Raw genomic sequence first — 14,561 nt, 5'->3', positions numbered from 1 at the left:
ACATTTTCTTATTGGTTATTACTATGTGTAAGAATGCAAAAAATGTTAATATGTTGATTTTGTATCCAGCACATTGCCAAACTTTGTTATCAGTCTAAAAGTTTGTTTTAAAATCTCTTGAATTTTCTATGGAGATAATCATATTGTTTACTAATAAGGATTGTTTTTATCGCCTGTAAAATATTCTTAGACCTCTTATTTCTTTGCTTATCTGGAATCTCCAATGAAGAATTGACCAATGAGTTTATTCTTTCAATACGGTTGTAAATGGGAATGATTCCACACTTTCTGACACAGTATGATATCTGCTAAAAAGGTTGATAACATATATAACTTGTCAGATAAAGGAAATTCTCTTCTATTCCTGGTTTGTTAGAAGCTTTTATCGCAATTACTTTTGTTGAATTCTTTTATTAATTGCCAAGAATATGGTTTTCATGCTCTAATCTTATAACATGATATGAAACATTAATTGAATTCTAAAAATTAAAATATTCATTCAATGCTGGGAGAAACCCTACTTTGAAATTATAGATATATATCTTACTATAAATCTATAATATTTTTGACAAAAATGAATTATATCTTTAATAGTCAATATAATAATTTATTTTCTTAAGGAAATAATCCTATTTCCTTATTCTGTAATAGTCTTATTCCTTTTAACTTTTCTCTCTGACTTTTGCTTAAAAGGTCCTTCCCCAATTCAGTCAATCATCAACATTTCCCACTGTTTTTTGCAATTCTTAAAAACATTTGCATTTTGTTCTTTGTAGGATATGAAACCTAGATATAACCCTTTTCCTCCAGTCAATTATTTTTAACTCTTTGATGAATTATCTCTTGACCACTGGGTTATAATGCTTCTTTTATTATATATTATCTTATCTTGTATGCTAGGATTATTTCTTTATAATTGCTTTGTTTCCATAGATGAATATATCCATTTTCATGCTAGTGTCATGATGTCCTGTCTCTCTCTATTTTTTTAAATATGTGTGGCTATGTGTACATACACATAAAAAGTAGAACAATAAAATAATGCATCTTCTTCTAAAGGTGCTGTTGAACCAGGATCCACTGATATAATTTTTTTAAATTTATATTGTGCTTTAATATCTAGCAGTGCAGCTCAAGTAATTACTCTTGGAGTTGTGCTAAATCAATATGCTTTCTTGGAAAAAACATACTTCTGTAATAGTCATTCTTCTCACTCTGTTATGTGGGATATATAGTCATTTATTTTTATGATTTTATATATATGTTTTCTTTGAACTCTCAGTAAATTTTGTTACATTCCTCATATACTCAATTTTTAATTTATTCTTCATATATTCATTTTTAACATTAAGGTTATATCTGGATGTTTTGAAATGGAGCAAAACCTTATGTATTTTTCTGTTAGCTACTTTGGGGAGGACAGGAAAGCCTGCTACTTTAGTACATTTATCTTTAACCAGCCATTTTACTAAACATCATGAAGATAATCAGTTTTTAATTATCTTGGGATTTCTTGATAGACAATTACATCATCTCCAAATAATGCTTTTTGTTTTCTCTTTGTCTTTAATAATGTTCCTATATCCGTACTAGAATTGTATTAACTAATATAATGGTGGAGAGATCCTTGTTCTGTTTCTGATTTTGATGGGATCCTGCCACTTAGTTTAGTTATTTGTCCAGTAATGCTGGTGCTTATTAAATGACATAATTCATGTTTTGGGTGAATTCTCTAGGTAGCTATTAAGTTCCTGTGAATTAGGCCAACCTCTGCCAATACAGCTAACTCTCTGGGTCTCGTTTCAGCATCCGCTGCCACTAATCAAGGAACTTGGTCAGGGCCAAAAAAAAAAAGCTGTCTTATGTGGATTTTGTGAAGACCATAACAGACTGGGGCTGCTTCTCTCTGGATATGGCCAGGTGTCTAGAAACTTCTGCCCTCCCACAAACCACAAAAGAATCTTGACTAAGCAAAGAACAGAAAGTGGGTCTTCTAAAAAATTCTGTGCAAAGATACTAATAGCACCTATTACCCTCTGCAGTATACTTTTCTCCTACTCCTATTACAGTTCAGTTCCTCACTCAGGTCAGAGTTAGTCATTGAAAAATGCCCAGTCCAATTCTAGGCCTACACAAGCCACCCAAGTTGGGAATCCAAAGGACTCAATAGCAGTGCCAAGGGCAAGGGTGTGACTGAACATTCACAAGTCGGGCGGCTTTATTTCCCTCCCCAGTCTCCATCAGATTCCCCCCACCATTTTTTTATGTGCACCAATAATATTTTGTCAAGATAATATCAATTTATTGGCCAACATATCTCTGAGGCCCTCCAAAGCCACCAAATAGGTCACTGTTCTTAAGTTCCTTCTGGAGCTGCTATGGGAAGAACTGAAAATATGGAGAGGGCCACCTTGAGTCATTGCCATCATGAGAAATTTTCCAGAAAGCCTTTTGAGATGTCAAAATACCTTCAACTTGCCCTCTTTTCTGAAAGGATCCTTAGCCATCTTTGAGCCTGCATCAATAAACTCATATAACCTTTTTGGAGTCAAACCACTGGGGCCTGGGAGGGCATGTGCCGTGAGCTAATTGTATGTGAGACCATGAGTGGGCTTTGCAGAGACTCAACCCAAAGTCTCCAAGCCAACACAAGCTCCATGAACCAAGAGGAGGGGGAAAGGGACATGCACAGGTGTTTATCCTCCCCTGGATCCTCATAATCCTAGCTCTATACTGGACAACGTGTTTTTGCTAGCTCTGAAATCTGAGGATAGTACCTCCTTGTTAGGTTAGTGTTTCTAAGACACTGAGAGCTCATGACAGCCAAGGACGGGGAGAGCAGCCGACTTGTCTCATGAGTAATGGCTACTTGCAAGGCTTTCTTTGGTGATAGCGGGGAAGCAACACCTCAGGTACCATGGAGTACTCTCCATGGAGCGTTGGGTCTCTAGAAAGCATTATACTTCAAGTAAAATGGTTATGAGCAAGTGGACCTCAGAATGACTTAAACAACATTTTAATCTACTTGAACCTGGTTCTGATGAAAACAGGGAAGTATGAGTCTAACCCAGTCCTCCACTGGGACCAACTCAGATGTGCCCTGGAAGATTTGAAAAGAAGCACAGCTGTGGACCCAGGAGTGAATTTCTGATTTACTTGCAGGAAATAACCACATTCTTTTTCATCTCATTCGAGAGAGACATTCCTGTTAAAATCACAGCTTTAAATGTAGCCTATAGAAGCAAGAAGAAGTGTCAGTGGAATGCATTGATATTTCTCAGTTTAGAAGAGAGTGAATAGTTAAATTTAGCCTTATCAAAAAAAAATGCTTCACTTACTCCTGTTCAAGGAATTTTAGTAACTCTAACATAGGATAAAGCAGTGGAGCCGTTCACAGGAGACCCCCATGACCATTGTGAAACGGGGAGGATTAATATCTATGCACACGTGCAGCCCACTCAGGACCAGGGGAATCTCGATGCTTCAGGTTTGGTTACAGCAGGGGTCCCCAACCTTTTTGGTACCAGGGACTGGTTTCATGCAAGACAACTTTTCCACTGGCTGGGGTTGGGGGGCATGGTTTTGGGATGATTCAAGCACATTAAACTTATGGTGCACTGTATTTCTATGAGTATTACATCGGCTCCACCTCAGATCATCAGATATTAGGTCCCAGAGCTTGGGGACTCCTGTTGTGGCAGGACTACGGAGCAGTTTTACAGCAGGTGTTTTCAACTTTGGCTGCACACTGGACTCACCTGAGGAATTTTAAAATACTGATGCTGAGGTCCCACCCCCTGACCCTCAAGATCCTAATTTAGTTGGCCTGGGTGTGGCCTGAGAGCCAGGAGTTTCCAAAGTTCCCAAGGTGATAGTGATGCACGACTCCAGTTGAGAAGCCCTGTAGAGACGTTGAGAAGCAGGGCTCACTACCCTGTGTTTGCAAATAAAGTTTCTTTGGAATATAGCCACCCTTAATGTATATGTTGCCTGTGGCTGCTTTCCAGCTATGATGGCAGAGTTGAGTAGGTGCAATGGAGGCCTTAAAACCTGCAATGCCAAACATCTTTACTACTTGGTCCTTGAGGAGCTACTTTGAAGAGAAACTTTAGGAAGACGTTCATTGTCATGTGAAAAGCCACTTTCAAGGGATGCTTGCTCAAGGTAATGGCCGAATTCCCTTAAGGGTTTCTAACAGAGACAAAAGGTTCAGAGTCCATAAATATTAAGATACCACGAAGGTAAAATTGTCTCCACAGCTGTTCCTGCTTCCTTGGCCTAGAGCGGCAAGATGGGCGCCAGGAAGAAGGAAAGGCTAGGCGGTCTGATGTTGGAGAAGCGGGAGCTGTTTTGGGGAAGACATAATCCTGAAAGGAAAAGGCTGTGAGGCAGAGACAAGACGGGGAGCTTCAGGGAAGAGTTTCAAGAGTTTCTAGGGGGTTGGGGCTGAAGCTGTCACCCTGTGCTGGGTGATACTGCAGAGGTGGATGTCTCCGGTGATCTGTAGAAATTTGGCTGTGTGCTCTCAATCATATTGCCCTTAGTCTAAGAGCCTTCTGTGAAGTTACATGTGGTTTCCATACTTTTTAAAATGTCAGTTTGGTTTTCTTGCAATGTGACTCTGTACTGATTGGTCTCAATGGAAGCCAGAAATATTTGGATTACAGGATGGATGCGTCTTTTTTTTTTTTAAGGTAATTAATTTATTTTTGGCTTCACTGGGTCTTTGTTGCTGTGCACAGGCTTTCTCTAGTTACAGCGAGTGGGGGCTACTCTCTAGTTGCCGTATGTGGGCTTCTCATTGTGGTGGCTTCTCTTGTTGTGGAGCACGGGCTCTAGGCACATGGGCTCCGTAGTTGTGGCATATGGGCTTAGTTCCATCCATCTTCCACAGCCTAATTGCAGTTGAAATAGAACATCTAGAGAGTCACCAACAGGAAAGGAAAAAAATGAGTAAGATGGCAGAGGTAAAAGCTTGCAGAAGAGCAATGTTACATTACTAGGTCAGTTTTCCCAACTCTGAGCTCTAAGTAACTCTGATGTGACACGTGTAAAGGAGCATCTGCTCTGCTTCTAGTCACTGGAGTCCAAGACTGTTTTATCCATCCATCTCCACTTCACTGTGAGGAATGAAACACCAGCACTTTAAATGATTGTCCAATCCAATGTTACTGCCAAAGTCAGCCTCTTTTAGATCTCAGATTTCCATCACTCAGAATCAAGACTTTTAAAATGTAGAGGAAAGGAATTGGAATGAATACAAATGCTTGTCCCTGGAGAAGGCTTTCTAAAATTACCAGCAAACACTCCACTCTTTCCCTGGTTTGTCAGTTCTCGCAAAGAGAGAGAAGTGGCTTAGGAACCTGCATTCCTCAAGACCCTGAATGATCTGGCAAATATGGAGGTGATCTAGGATAATGTGAATGGTGGGACTGTCAGTCTTAGAGCAAAGGGTCAAATCACATGTCAGAGTCAGGAGGCAAATCTCCAGTTAAGAGACATCATCATTGTCACTTTCCTACAGGTTGAACCCTGACAGCATCTAACTCAAGAGTATCGCAGTGAAGTATCCATAGGAAACATGCATGCCTAAGGGTATATTTCAAAAGTAAAATCCTTCAGTTCCGACTCTTCTCCCATTTCTGTCTGTGCTTATCTCTTTATACATGTTTATCATGTTGTTTCATAAATATTGGAAGCCTTCATTATCCACAGATAATTTATATCTCAAAAACGTCATTTAAAACAAATCTATCTAAAATAGGGACCAAATGTCGTAGTAAGTACTAAAATGTCATGCTGCTGCTAAGTCGTCTCAGTCATGTCCGACTCTGTGTAACCCCATAGACGGCAACCCACCAGGCTCCCCCATCCCTGGGAGTCTCCAGGCAAGAACACTGGAGTGGGTTGCCATTTCCTTCTCCAATGCATGAAAGTGAAAAGTGAAAGTGAAGTCACTCAGTCATGTCCGACTCTTCACGACCCCATGGACTGCAGCCTACCAGGCTCCTCCGTCCATGGGATTTTCCAGGCAAGAGTACTGGAATGGGGTGCCATTGCCTTCTCTGACTAAAATGTCATAGTATTGAAAAAAGATTAAACCAGAATTTATTTCTGAAAAAAATTTGTTTAAAAAAAGAAAATAATTTTATATATACTCTCATATATTAAAAATTCAATGTAATTGCCATATATTCTTAAAATCAACAACAGTGACAAGTGTGGATTTTTCTTTGACCATAATTGTTCTGGAAAAACTGTATGATAGTTTTGTTTGGCCCTCTCTTCACAGTTGACTTTCAGGCACAGTCACAAAGAAGGTCTTTACAAAAATATTTCATCAATTTCCCCCAAAGACCTCTCTAAAACTCTTGATATTCAAATCTTTTTTTTCCAGACCCCATATTCTGACATTGTAAGGGAGGACAAATAATTTTCCCTCTGCCCTTCTAGGTTCTTGGCTGAGACCCCCTCCCCATCATAAAAGACAGATTAATAAGAGAAAAACAAAGTCTCATAACATGCATACCTTCTATATACACGGGAGAGACCCAGGAAAACTTGAGTAAACATAGTCCAAGCCACCACCTGAAATAACTGTCTTCAGCTAAAGACAAAATAAAGATATTGAAGAGTTGGGGAACCAGTTGTGGGAGGTGACCAGGAAAAGCATGGTAAACAGGTATAAGGCTACTCGCTCCATTGGTAACTGTGTGGGTGCTCCATTGGGAGTGTGTGGGTGCATGCATGCTCAGTCATGTCTGACTCTTTGCAATTCCATGGACTGTAGCCCGCCAGGCTCCTCTGTCCATGGGATTCTCCAGGCAAAAATACTGCAGCAGGTTGCCATTTCCTTCTGCAGGAGATCTTTCTGAGCCAAGCATCAAACCCATGTCTTCTGCATTGGCAGGCCCATTCTTTACCACTGAGCCACCAAGGAAGCCACAGAAAGGGAGACACCCTCACAAATGAAGATTTCCTTTATAAATGTAAATTTCCCTTGCTGCTGCTAAGTCGCTTCAGTTGTGTCCAACTCTGTGCGACCCCATAGACAGCAGCCCACTAGGTTCCTCTGTCCCTGGGATTCTCCAGGCAAGAATACTGGAGGGGGTTGCCATTTCCTTCTCCAGTGCATGAAAGTGAAAAGTGAAAGTGAAGTCGCTCAGTCGTGCCCGACTCTTAGCAACCCCATGGACTGCAGCCTACCAGGCTCCTCCGTCCATGGGGTTTTCCAGGTAAGAGTACTGGAGTGGGTTGCCATTGCCTTCTCCATACAAAAGAGTAAATTCTCCTCTTTTTATAGTTTTATTGTGTCTGCCTTTTCTCCAAAATAGCTCAAAATAATCTTTATGCCAAAGAGGCATATTTTGGGGTGCTGTGTTCTGTTAACCTTCACTTGGAGAGCAGGGTGAAATTGCTGTTTCAGAGTGAGAAATGGACACAAGACAGCCACTTTGAATAACTCTCATCCTGGACAGTATTCCATAACATCCTTGTTCATTTTCTCTTCTTCCAATGTTAACTCCAGCATTCTTATTTTGGCTTTGCCAGCAATTTGAGCCATTCTGCATCATCAGCTTTGCAGACTCCTTCATGTTAACAAGCTATGTGATTTCAGTTAAAAACTACTTGTATTATTTTGTCATATTTTACAATACCCACATGTAATGACACACCAGGCTCCTTCACTAGATTGGGAACTCTTTAATGGAGAGGATGTGACTTGTACCACCAATGACTGGCATAAAGTAGGCACCAGTTAACATTAGCCAAATTTAATTGCTTTTGGTTTAAGATCTTAATCTGCAAATACTGACTAGTGTGAAAGGCAGATAAAAATGGGAGTCAGTGTTGCTAAGAGAGCTCTCTAAAATGGAGCCAGGAGGCCACTGAGGAAGTATGACGTATGTACATTTCAGCCTGGATGGAATCTGACCTTTCGACCATTATTGTCTTAACACAGTCATCCACGACATCTGGAAACTCAAGATACTTGTTGGATGCTTACCCTAGAACAGCTCGTTGCAGCCTACATTTAAGGGTAAATATTTCTTTCCTTGTGTGGCTTTTGCCTATATAAGCTCCTGATTCTTGCTCTTACCCAGAACGCTCTTTTGGCTTTATCCAAATCTATCTCTCCCAAATTTCACTTCTTAAGACCCCAAATAAACTCTTGTTGGCAGACCTCTGCATTGTTTTGGTTGACATTACCAAAGACACTGATCCAATAGGCAGGGATATGCCTTAGTAACAAAGAGGGATGCTTGGTTGGGGACAGATTTTACTAAGTAGTCAGTTCCTACTGTATTTTTTAAGTATTATATTGACTTTTGCTTCCCTGAACAACCTGTATTTGAATAATAAATATTTTGACACAAGCACACCGATAATGTTTAATTATCAATCTCCTCATTGGAGAGGCTGTGACTTACTCATGTTTTACCTCCAATGACTACCATAAAGTAAGTATCAATTAACAGTAGTTGAAATGACTGTCTTTTCACATAGTATTTTCATCTTTCAATATTTCCAGGCCAACCAGAACCACATAATAAGCAGCATGACTGAGCGACTTGACTTTCACTTTTCACTTTCATGCATTGGAGAAGGAAATGGCAACCCACTCCAGTGTTCTTGCCTGGAGAATCCCAGGGACGGGGGAGCCTGGTTGGCTGCCGTTTACGGGGTCGCATAGAGTTGGACACGACTGAAGCAACTTAGCAGCAGCAGCAGCAGGCCAATTAGATTATTAGCAATGTTAAACCATCAGAAAGTAACTTTGGGAACATGCAATGTATTTCATAAGTGTTATTTGTTGTTGTTGGGGGTTTTTTTATTTGTTTTGTTTCCATTTTTTAACTTTTATTTTACATTGGAGTATAGTTGATCTATGATGTTGAGTTAGTTTCAGGTGTACAGCAAAGTGAATCAGTTGTGCATGTACATACATCCATTCTTTTTCAGATTATTTTCCCATATATATTACTACAGAATACTGAGTAGAGTTCCCTGTGCTGTACAGTAGGTCCCTGTTGCTTATCTGTTTTATGCAAAGCAGTGTGTATATGTTAATCCCAAACTCCTAATTTATCACTACCGTCCATATTTCCCCTTTGTACCTTTTTTCAGCCCTGGGATTTCTTTGGAAGGAATGATGCTAAAGCTGAAACTCCAGTACTTTGGCCACCTCATGCGAAGAGTTGACTCATTGGAAAAGATTCTGATGCTGGGAGGGATTGGGGGCAGGAGGAGAAAGGGACGACAGAGGATGAGATGGCTGGATGGCATCACTGACTCGATGGACGTGAGTCTCCGTGAACTCTGGGAGTTGGTGATGGACAGGGAGGCCTGGCGTGCTGCGATTCATGGGGTCACAAAGAGTCGGCCACAACAGCGACTGAACTGAACTGAACCTTTTTTCATCCCCTCACTTTGTCTGTATGTGTCCCTAGATCTGAAATGGGTCTCTTGTAGACAGCATTTATATGGGTTTTGTTTTGTATCCATTCAGCCAGTCTGTGTCTGGTTCTTGTTCCTCTGTTGGGCAGTGCCATGTTAAGGAGTGTGTTTTCAAGGTGGTTGTGAGCTCAGTATGACTGTAGGCAGACTGTCTGCTGATGGGTGAGGCTGTTCCCACCCTGTTGGGTGCTTGGCCTGAAGCCTCCCAGCACTGGAGCCTGCAGGCTATTGGGTGGGGCCCGTTCTCAGTGCCAAAATGGCAACCTCTGGGAGAGCTTATGCCAGTGAGTTTTCCCTGGGGCCTCTACCACCAGAGTCCTTGCCTCCACAGTCAGCCACAGCCAACCCACACCTCTCCTGGAGACCTTCCAAGACCCACAGGTAGTTCTGGCTCCATAGTCTCCTATGGAGTCACTGCTTTGCCCTGGGTCCTAGTACACATGAAAACTTGTGCATGCCCTCCAAGAGTGGAGTCTGTTTCTCCCAGTCCTGCACAGCTCCTGCACTCAAGCCCTACTGGCCTTCAAAGCCAAGTGCTCTGGCAGCTCCTCCTCCTGATGCCAGGCCCCAGACTGGGGAGCCTGACATGGGGCTCAGAACACTGACTCCTGTGGGAGAACCTCTGTGATATAGTTATTTTTCTAGTTTATGGGTTGGTCACCAGGTAGTTATGAGATTTGATTATATCTGGAAAGTGCCCCTCCTATCATCTTATTGTGACTTGTCTCTGGATGTACAATATCTTTTTTGGCAGGTTCCAGTCAATGGTTGTTCAGCAGTTAGTTGTGATTTTGGTGTTTTCATGAGAATAGGTGAGCTCAAGTCCTTCTACTCTGCCATCTTGTCTCCTGCCTCTATCCATAAATGTTCTTTGAATTGAATAATGGATTTTCAGCAAGATAGAGAAGACTTTATTTTACCTACTAACTTGAGTATAAGTCTTGAGTGTGACCATACTAGTCGTTCCTAGTTTCCTTCTCCCTCCCTCTCTCAGCATTGACATCCTGAAGCACTAAGGGAATGCCTTCAGAGATCAGATCAGATCAGTCGCTCAGTCGTGTCCTGACTCTTTGCGACCCCATGAATCGCAGCACGCCAGGACACCCTGTCCATCACCAACTCCCAGAGTTCATGGAGACTCACGTCCATCGAGTCAGTGATGCCATCCAGCCATCTCATCCTCTGTCTTCCCCTTCTCCTCTTGCCCCAAATCCCTCCCAGCATCAGAGTCTTTTCCAATGAGTCAACTCTTCGCATGAGGTGGCCAAAGTACTCGAGTTTCAGCTTCAGCATCAATCCTTTCAATGAACACCCAGGACTGATCTCCCTTAGGATGGACTGGCTAGGTCTCCTTGCAGTCCAAGGGACTCTCAAGAGTCTTCTCCAACACCACAGTTCAAAAGCATCAATTCTTTGGCGCTCAGCCTTCTTCACAGTCCAACTCTCACATCCATACATGACCTCAGGAAAAACCATAGCCTTGACTAGACGGACCTTGGTTGGCAAAGTAATGTCTCTGCTTTTGAATATGCTATCTAGGTTGGTCATAACTTTCCTTCCAAGGAGTAAGCATCTTTTAATTTCATGGCTGCAGTCACCATCTGCAGTGATTTTGGAGCCCAGAAAAATAAAGTCTGACACTGTTTCCACTGTTTCCCCATCTATTTCCCATGAAGTGGTGGGACCAGATGCCATGATCTTCATTTTCTGAATGTTGAGCTTTAAGCCAACTTTTTCACTCTCCACTTTCACTTTCATCAAGAGGCTTTTGAGTTCCTCTTTACTTTCTGCCATAAGGGTGGTGTCATCTGCATATCTGAGGTTATTGATATTTCTCCTGGCAATCTTGACTCCAGCTTGTGTTTCTTCCAGTCCAGCATTTCTCATGATGTACTCTGCATATAAGTTAAATAAGCAGGGTGACAATATACAGCCTTGACGAACTCCTTTTCCTATTTGGAACCAATCTGTTGTTCCATGTCCAGTTCTAACTGTTGCTTCCTGACCTGCATACAGATTTCTCAAGAGGCAGGTTAGGTGGTCTGGTATTCCCGTCTCTTGAAGAATTTTCCACAGTTTATTGTGATCCACACAGTCAAAGGCTTTGGCAAAGTCAATAAAGCAGGAATAGATGTTTTTCTGGAACTCTCTTGCTTTTTCCATGATCCAGCGGATGTTGGCAATTTGATCTCTGGTTCCTCTGCCTTTTCTAAAACCAGCTTGAACATCAGGAAGTTCACAGTTCACATATTGCTGAAGCCTGGCTTGGAGAATTTTGAGCATTACTTTACTAGCGTGTGAGATGAGTGCAATTGTGTGGTAGTTTGAGCGTTCTTTGGTATTGCCTTTCTTTGGGATTGGAATGAAAACGGACCTTTTCCAGTCCTGTGGCCACTGCTGAGTTTTCCCAATTTGCTGGCCTATTGAGTGCAGCACTTTCACAGCATCATCTTTCAGGATTTGGAATAGCTCCACTGAAATTCCATCACCTCTACTAGCTTTGTTCATAGTGATGCTTTCTAAGGCCCACTTGACTTCACATTCCAGGATGTCTGGCTCTAGGTCAGTGATCACACCATCGTGATTATCTGGGTTGTGAAGATCTTTTTTGTACAGTTCTTCTGTGTATTCTTGCCATCTCTTCTTAATATCTTCTGCTTCTGTTAGGTCCATAGCATTTCTGTCCTTTATCGAACCCATCTTTGCATGAAATGTTCCTTTGGTATCTCTGATTTTCTTGAAGAGATCCCTAGTCTTTCCCATTCTGTTGTTTTCCTCTATTTCTTTGCATTGATCGCTGAAGAAGGCTTTCTTATCTCTTCTTGCTATTCTTTGGAACTCTGCATTCAGATGTTTATATCTTTCCTTTTCTCCTTTGCTTTTTGCTTCTCTTCTTTTAACAGCTATTTTTAAGGCCTCCCCAGACAGCCATTTTGCTTTTTTGCATTTCTTTTCCATGGGAATGGTCTTGATCCCTGTCTCCTCTACAATGTCACGAACCTCATTCCATAGTTGATCAGGCAGTCTATCTATCAGATCTAGGCCCTTAAATCTATTTCTCACTTCCACTGTATAATCATAAGGGATTTGATTTAGGTCATACCTGAATGGTTTAGTGGTTTTCCCTACTTTCTTCAATTTCAGTCTGAATTTGGCAATAAGGAGTTCATGGTCTGAGCCACAGTCAGCTCCTGGTCTTGTTTTTGCTGACTGTATAGAGCTTCTCCATCTTTGGCTGCAAAGAATATAATCAATCTGATTTTGGTGTTGACCAGCTGGTGATGTCCATGTATAGAGCCTTTTCTTGTGTTGTTGGAAGAGGGTGTTTGTTATGACCAGTGCATTTTCTTGGCAAAACTCGGTTAGTCTTTGCCCTGCTTCATTCCGTATTCCAAGGCCAAATTTGCCTGTTACTCCAGGTGTTTCAAGAGCCAAATACCTTATGTTGATAATATGGTAATAGAGATTCGAAGTGCTTCCAATGAGAGTATTTGCTGATATGGGCATTCTGTGTACTCCCTTTTAGTGGGAAGATGTTTCAGTGTGCTCATTCATTCCTCCTATCTTCAGGAGAGTCTCTAGCCATTTGACTCACTTGCTGACTCTTGCTCTTTGAGGAAGCAGCCATGAAGGCAAAGCTCTCAAAGGGGAAAATCTGTTGGTTTCGTTCCAACCCTTTAGTCAAGATTAGGAAGATAGGAGATAACTATCCTCTTCCATCCCTCTTGATTTTGAATATACAAGCTAAAGAGCCCATTAACCCTTTGTTTAAAAAGAAAAACCGGAGTGTCCTAAAAGACAGGAATAATTCAAATGCAGTTTAGGCTAATGAGGGAGCTTTATCCTTTCACTGTTTTGTTCTGGGAGCTTTTCAATCAGCTTTGGCAAAGCTTCTGAACAAAGACAGTAATTACCAAATAAAAATTGCCTTCAGTGCATTGTCTAACTGTGTTCACAGTTTGGCATGAACGGATTTATGATCCTTTTATTCCAACAGGAACTACCAGTCCTCCCTTCACTTCAAATAGCCTATTCATCTCAGCATAAAAACGACTAAAATACACCCAAAGAATATGCTGCATCTGCACCCAAGAAGCGGACAGCAGGAGTCAGCTTCTACCAACAGGCACCAATATAGCAGGCTTTGAAAAGCTCCATCCAAAACAAAGACTCTAAAAAACTCTTAAATATTTATTTTTAAAAAACAGCAATTATTTGGTTTCACTTCTATTTACTACTCTGGATGTTTTGTTCAAAAGTAAATTCATTCCATTTTGTATAAAATGGTCCAAAATACAGATTATAATAGGGAATTTAAACTTAATTAATGATCTGTGGCTGCTACTCAGATACATGGATTAATACTTTCTATTCCTGGGAGTAAGTGACATATATATATATATATATATATATATATATATATATGTATATATCTTAGAGACCACCTAATTGGTGGCATCATCAAGCAATTTACTTCACTCCTAACACCCATCTGCTAAGCATTCTCTTTTGCTACCCTCTAGCCCATGCTTGGGACTTCCCTGGTGGCTCAGATGGTAAAGCATCTGTCTACAATGCGGGAGACCCGGGTTCAATCCCTGGGTTGGGAAGATCCCCTGGAGAAGGAAATGACAATCCACTCCAGTACTATTGCCTGGAAAACCCCATGGACAGAGGAGCCTTAAGGTAGATATGTATATACATGTAAACCACATGTCCAAAATCTAGAACAGCATTTATGTAGGATGGGGTCACAAAGAGCCGGACACAACTGAACAACTGTCACTTTCAGAAAGTCTCTATAAAAAATTGAGACCTTTGCACAGAACTTTGTGTTGCAGTATAATACAGGTCATGTTAATACACTGATATGAGTCCCTGGTGGCTCAGGTGGTAAAAAAAAAAAAAAAAAAAAAAAAAAAAAAAAAATTCTGCCTGTAATGCAGGAGATACAGGTTCGATCCCTGGGTGGAGAAGATCCCATGGAGAAGCAAATGGCAACCCACTCCAGTATTCTTGCCTGGAGAATTCCATGGAAAGAGGAGCCCAGTGGGCTACAATCCATGGGGTTGCAGAGTCGGACACAACTGAGCGACTAACAC

General features: G+C 41.3%; 1 long non-coding RNA gene across 1 annotated transcript; it reads left to right on the top strand.

Moving 5' to 3' along the window:
* Positions 1 to 1,006: 1,006 nt before the first annotated feature.
* LOC123332001 lies at positions 1,007 to 13,689 on the top strand. Its single transcript, XR_006548822.2, has 3 exons — positions 1,007 to 4,164; positions 7,964 to 8,041; positions 13,457 to 13,689. It is a non-coding gene; the product is annotated as an uncharacterized LOC123332001 (long non-coding RNA).
* The last annotated feature ends 872 nt before the right edge of the window (positions 13,690 to 14,561 follow it).

This window comes from Bubalus bubalis, chromosome X, assembly GCF_019923935.1.
Source record: "Bubalus bubalis isolate 160015118507 breed Murrah chromosome X, NDDB_SH_1, whole genome shotgun sequence".
In the NCBI taxonomy this organism is placed as follows: domain Eukaryota; kingdom Metazoa; phylum Chordata; class Mammalia; order Artiodactyla; family Bovidae; genus Bubalus; species Bubalus bubalis.
This window is presented reverse-complemented; position numbering and strand designations above follow the sequence as displayed.